This window comes from Lepidochelys kempii, chromosome 28 (genome assembly GCF_965140265.1).
Source record: "Lepidochelys kempii isolate rLepKem1 chromosome 28, rLepKem1.hap2, whole genome shotgun sequence".
Classification (NCBI taxonomy): Eukaryota; Metazoa; Chordata; order Testudines; family Cheloniidae; genus Lepidochelys; species Lepidochelys kempii.
In genome coordinates this window covers 1998641-2005548 of record NC_133283.1, presented here as the reverse complement: position 1 = coordinate 2005548, position 6908 = coordinate 1998641, and the positions used below count along the sequence as shown (strand labels likewise).

The window sequence follows — 6908 nt, the reverse complement described above, 5'->3', positions numbered from 1 at the left end:
TGGGGAAAGGGGCGGAGGGAAAATGTCGGCGCAGCCCGGACATGGCCGGGGGGGGGGGGAGAAGAGCCGGGGCCCCCCGAGGGGCGGGGAGGGAAAGGGGGGGCTGAGATCCCCTCGGATTTACCGCTGCCCCCTCCCCTGGGGACCCCCCCGCTCCCGCCCTGCCCCCTTTCGCTCCCGGCAGCGACGAGCAGCAGCCCGGGTGACCCCCCCCCTTCCCCCACCTCCCTGAGACGGGCTCTGCCCCCCCCCGGTCCCCGTTTCCTCCCCACTTCGCGCGTGGCCAGTTCAACAGCTCAGCCCCAGGTGTCCCAGTCCCAGCTACTTCCCCTGCCCCTACCCTGCCCAACCCAGCAGCCCCCCACCTCCCCAAGACACCGCCGGCTAGTCACATTCCCAGCCCCCTCTGCCAGTGACCTTCTGACTCCAGCCCCACTCCTTTCCCCTGTGAAAGCCACATCACCCAGGGCTCCCTGCCGGCCATGTGAATGTGAGGCAAGAAGAATCCATCCCACTATTTTGTTGATTGAGTATCACTGTTTAATCCCCTCAAATTTCTCCTCTTTTTCTCTTGAACTGTTGAACGGTGACATAAAATCTTCCCAGATGTTGGTGCTTCTCTCTTATATTGGCATATATTTCGTTTGTGCCCCATTTTCTCCTCAGTTCTGAAATACTGATATAAAATTCTTGAAAATCTTTCCGCTTTGCTCTCCAGGTGTCTGACTGAGATCAGGGCTCTTATACTGAGCGTCCCCCAGTATGTCAGGCAGTGCACAGACCCTGACCAAGTTTGGGGCACTCGTGCCAGGAACTGAACAGACCCCTACAGAGAGCAGGGACCTTGTTGTGCCCGGTGCTACAGTGACCCTGTCTGAGCTCCGTGCCTCTGTTGTGCCAGGCCCTGCATCAACACCCAAGTGAAATCAGGCTCTCATTGGGCCAGGTGCTGCAGAGACAGCAAACAAAATCAGGAAGTTGTTCCTGGAGCTGCAGAGACCCCAGCTGAGATCTATGCCCCTGTTGTGCTGGGCACTGTAGAGACCCCAACTGACATCAGGCCGCCCCATTGTGTCAGGACCAAGATCACAGCCCCCCTTGTGCCAGACAGTGCAGGACTGCTGCCCAGAGTGCTGCCTTCATTGTGCAGGGCACTTCAGAGACTCTGACTGAGATCTGTGTCCCTGTTGGGCCTGGCACTGCACTGACCCGAACCAAGATCACACCCCATCGCTGTACTGGGTACTGCACAGACCTTGACAGAGATCCTGGCCCCACATTTTGCCAGGTGCTGCAGGTACCCCAACCAAAATCAGGGATCCTGTAATGCCAGGAGTTGCAGAGCCCCTGACTGAGGTCAGGCCCCCAGTTGTGCAGGGCTCTACACAGACCATGACCAAGATCAGGGTCCCCATTGTGACTGGTGCTGAACAGAGACCAAGGGTATGTCCACCCTGCCGTTAAAAGCCCACAGCTGGCCCATGCCAGCTGATTCAGGCACACAGGAGCTCAGGCGAAGGGGCTGTTTAATTGCAGTGTAGATGTCTGGCCTCGGGCTGGAGCCAGGCTGTAGGACTTCCGAGGTGGGAGGGTGCCAAACCTTGGGCTGCAGTCCAAGCCGGAACATCTACACAACAATTAAACAGCCCTGCAGCCTGAGCCGTGTGAGCCCAAGTCAGTGGGCACGGGCCAGCCGCCGGTGTCTAACTGCAGTGTAGACATGCCCACAGTGACAGAGAGTCCTTGCCGCAAAAACCTCAAAGGCTAAATAGGCAAATGGTGGGAGGTTACTCTCCATTTTACAGATGGGGATACTGAAGCTCAGAGAGCTGAAGTAATTTGCTCAAGTTTGCATGGAGAATTTGGGGCAAAACTGGGAACTGAACCCGGGTTGTTTGAATTCTTGCTTCTCCCCTCAACCCCTAGCCCAGCATACAGCATTGTTTTGGTCTGAGTGTTTGCTTTGCATTGGCTTCAAAGGGAGTTTGTGGAATTTCCTTCATTGGAGGTTTTTAAGACCAGGTAAGAGGTACACCAGTCTGAGAATATCTAAGGATACTTGGTCATGCCTCATCACAGGAGGCTTAAGTAGACGACCTCTCAAGATCCCTTCCATGCCTACGTTGAAATAATTCTCTTTTGTGCTGTGTTCTTGGGACGGGTTGGATCATAGAAACCCCTTTGGTACTGCCACCTGATGTTCTGAGCCTGTTTTCCCTGCTAGCTTTGGACTTCAGAACCTTGCCTTGTTTGAGCCAGACATGCTTGCCTGCTGCAAACACAGATCCAAGTCTGAACCACATCCCCCAGAAGCTGCGGGCTTAACTGAAAACAGCTTAAGAAGTGTTCCTGTCTCCCCCACTCAGACACCCAACTCCCAATGAGGTCCAAACCCCAAATAAATCAGTTTTACCCTGTATAAAGCTTATACATGGTAAACTCATAAATTGTTCACCCTCTGTAATACTGATAGATATGCACAGCTGTTCGTCCCCCCTCAGGTATTAATACGTACTCTGGCTTAATTGATAAGTAAAAACTGATTTTATTAACTACAAAAAGAAGGATTTAAGTGGTTCCAAGTAATAACAGACAGAACAAAGTGAATTACCAAGCAATGTAAAATGAAACACGCAAGTCTATGCCTAATACAGTAGAAACTAAATGCAGGTAAATCTCACCCTCAGAGATGTTCCAATAAGCTTCTTTGACAAACTAACCTCCTTCTAGGCTGGGTTCAGCAATCACTCACACCTCTATAGTTACTGTCCTTTGTTCCAGTTTCTTTCAGGCATCTCCTTCAGTTGGAGAGGCTATCTCTTGAGCCAGCTGAAGACAAAATGGAGGAGTATCCAGGGGTTTATATAGTTTCTTTCTTGTGGGTGGAAACCTCTCTCTCCCCCCTGTGTAAAATCACATCTCAACATGGAGTTTTGGAGTCACATGGGCAAGTCACATGTCCATGCATGACTCAGTTGTCTGCAGGCCAAGCCGAAAGCTCAGATGTGGATTGGCGTCTATCAAGGTCCATTGTTAACCAAGTACTTCCATTTACGTGAATAACCCCTTCACACTGTGTTGACCAAATCTGCCTTAGGTGCTTTCTACAGCAAACGCTTTAAATACAAGCATAGAGCCAACACTCGTAACTTCAGAAATAAAAATGATACGTGTATACAAATAGGATGAATACATTCGATAGAACATAACCTTCGCAAAGATATTTACATTCATAAGCATATTTCTATAAAGCATTATGGGGTGCAATGTCACAGTCCTGTTCTATGCTGAGCTGTTTTGCATGTTGCCATTTGGAACTGTGATCGCACCATATTGTGTTGCAGTTTTATGGTGCATTGTTTTGCCTCAGCATGTTTGGTGCCTCTGTTGTGTTGGTTTGAGTTGAGCTTTTTCCATTGTGAATTTTTGTCCCAGGGTGTGTTAGTTTGCATTTTGTTGCTTTTGTTTCCTTTGTATTGTCATTTTATGCTGTGGAGTGGAGTCTTTTTGTTTTGTTTTGACATTATATTGTGGTGGTGGGTTTCTGTATGTTGTGTTTTATATGTATATATTGCATAGCATCATAGAAATGTAGGGCTGGACAGGACCTCAAAACGTCATCAAGTCCAGCTCTCTCTGCCGAGGCAGAACCAAGTATATGTAGATTATCTCTGACAGAGGTTTGTCCTACCCGCTCTTAAAAACTTCCAGGGAAAGAGACTCCACAGCCACTCTTGTAAGACTATTCCAGAGCTGAACTACCTTAGCTCTGGTGGACTTGTGGCACCTTAGAGACTAACAAGAGCATAAGCTTTCGTGAGCTACAGTTCACTTCATCGGATGCATTCAGTGTTTTTTGCACTGAATGCATCCGATGAAGTGAGCTGTAGCTCACGAAAGCTTATGCTCAGATAAATTTGTTAGTCTCTAAGGTGCCACAAGTCCTCCTTTTCTTTTTGCGGATACAGACTAACACGGCTGCTACTCTGAAACTTAGCTTTGGTGACACCCACACAGACTTTAGTGGTGAGCAGCTGTGGAGAGAAAGGAGACCCCAGTGAGTGGGCAGCTGGGTAAAGAGACTAAAGTTAGGAGGAGAAACATTGACATGTCCAAGGTCACCCAGGCTGTCCATGACGAAGCTAGAAATAGATCCCAGTTCTAGTGCCGCTGTACTGCTGTTTTGGGTACTGAAGGTCTCTGCCACACTGGTGTTTTAGGCACTGGTGCAAACCCTTAGTATAGACAGAATTTACACTAGTGCACTCTGATTGGCACTGGTGCACCATGTCCCAGTTTGAAGGCTTGCGGTGGTGGGGGGAATAGTGACCTCACTGAGGCCAGGGGCTGGCTGAACAGTGCAGCTGGTAACAGAGGGGCAGCAGTGAGTGCTGGAGGTGTAAGCCAGGAGCACAGCCCCACAGGACTGGACACTGACTTCTCCTGACCCATGACGCACACCCCCAACTGGGTGTAGGGACTGCAGCTCAGCTTCCCTGCCAAGGTAGGCTGTGCATCCAAGGAGAAACCACCTCTTCCTGCAGCCTAAAACAATGGGGTCTGGGGACCTTTCCAAGCTGTGGGTGACGGGGCTCTGGAATTACCGGGGTCTGTTCCTGGCTCTGTCACTGATCTGCTTGGTAACCTTAGGGAAGTCACAGCCCCTCTCTGTTTTCCTCCTAGCCATTGTCTACTTGGATTGTGATCTCTTTGGGGCAAGGATTGTCCCTCTCTGTCTGTGCTGTGCCCAGCACAGTGGGGGTGCTGATCTCAGACAGGTTCTCTGCCATGTGCAGCATGATGGGGCCCTAATCTCCATCAGTGTCTGTGCAACGCAAGGCACAGTTTATAGACTCACAGACTTTAACTGCCAGAAGGGAGCATCATGATCATCTAGTCTGAGCTCCGGCACATCGCAGGCCACAGAACCTCCCTCACCCACTCCTGTAATAGACCCCTAACCTCTGGCTGAGTCTATGAAGTCCTCAAATCATTAGTTAAAGACTTCAAGTTACACAAAATCCACCATTTACACTAGTTTAAACCTTCAAATGACCCATACCTTGCCCTATGCTGCAGAGGAAGGCAAAAAAAAAAAAAAAACAGCCAAAAAACAAAAACCCAGGGTCTCTGCCAATCTGAGTCTGGGCAAAATTCCTCCCCATCCCCAAATATGGCAATCAATTAGACCCAGAGCATTTGGGCAACACCCAGCAGCGAGACACCTGCGAAAGAATTCTCTGTAATAACTCAGAGCCCTACCCATCTAGTGTCCCATCACTGGCCTCTGGAGCTATTTGCTGCTAGCAGTTGCAGATAGGCTACCTGCCATTGTGTTATACCAATAAAATAAAAACCATCATGAGCTTATTAAAGGGGAAAAGGCAAAATGCCACATTTATTGTGAATACAGAAAGAATCATAGTAAGCATAGTAAGCATCCGATGAAGTGAGCTGTAGCTCACGAAAGCTTATGCTCAAGTAAATTGGTTAGTCTCTAAGGTGCCACAAGTACTCCTTTTCTTTTTGCGAATACAGACTAACACGGCTGTTACTCTGAAACCTGTCAGTAAGCAGTTAGTTATAGCTATAACATTCCATTCAATTTCATATTTATTCACACATTCATTCATACACACACACACAGAGGTTCTGCTAGGTTGTTATAATAGTTACCAGCCTTAGAGTTGCTCATGCCAAGCCACTGGCCAGGTGGCCTGGACATGAGGAGGGAGCAGGGCCTTGTCAGATGCTCATCTGATGCTCCTGGAAGTTGGTTAGCAGAATCAGATCCCAAAGTTCTCACTTTCTAGAGTCCATTTTTATAGGAATTTATTCCTATGCCAGTCTGTGGGAATTGCTTCATCATGCTTCAGCAGATGGCACATTCCTGATGGCTCCGTGCTGCCAGATGTTATCTTGTTCTTTGGTTCTCCCATCCTTGAGGCAGCTGGGTGGATTCCAGTCTGCCCTCCCGGGGTCCTCTGGTTGTTTCCACTTGACGCTTTTTTCGGCCGATGGACACTGGATTCTGAGGCTGGCACCTCCCTGATCATTCAGTTATTGTCCACACCAAGCATCCATCCGCATACATCCTCTATCTCTATTTTAATCACAATTGTTAACAAAGCGAGATAAATACAACAAAAGGGCGGGGAGTCTCTGTGTGCTGTTTCTGTTGTTACAAAGTATTGCTTTGAGAACAGACTCTGTCTTAGGATGTGCTAACAGTTAGCAGCTTGCAAGTTTCACACAGAGAGGGAGAGAAACAGTAAAAATAAGAGACCAAGAGACTTCTTAATTGGTAATACCTTGGAATTTAAACTATGGGGAATCAAACTCATTTATGATTTTAGTACAGAACTTCTTTAATATGATCCAACATAACAATTGGAGGCAGTCCCATCATACCAATCCCTCCATAAAGGTATCGAGCTCAGTCTTGAAGCCGGTTAGGTTTTTTGACCCTCTGCTCCCCTTGGGAGGCTGTTCCAAAACTTTACTCTGATGGTCGGAAACCTTCGCCTAATTTCAAGTCAAAACTGGTTGATGACCAATATCCATTTGTTCTAGTACCAGCACTGGTGCTTAACCTACATAACTTCTCTCCTTCCCTGGTATTTATCCTTCTGATCTATTTATAGAGAGGAATCCTGTCTCCCCTCAGCCTTCTTTTGGCTAGGCTAAACAAGCCAAGCTCTTTGAGTCTCCTCTTGTAAGGCAGATTTTCCATTCCTCGGATCATCCTAGTAGCCCTTCTCTGCATCTGTTCCACTTTGAATTCATCCTTCTTAAACATGGGAGACAAGAATGGCCCACAGTATTTCAGATGAGGTCTCCTCAGTTCCTTGTATAACAGTAATAACCCTTCCATGTGTCTACTGGAAATACCTCACCTGATGCATCCT

General features: G+C 48.3%; 1 protein-coding gene across 1 annotated transcript in view; it reads left to right on the top strand.

The window, feature by feature from the left end:
* The window catches only part of LOC140904242 (uncharacterized), a 159769-nt gene that overhangs the window by 68869 nt on the left and 83992 nt on the right, over positions 1-6908 (top strand). The gene's annotated exons all lie outside the window — the stretch shown is intronic.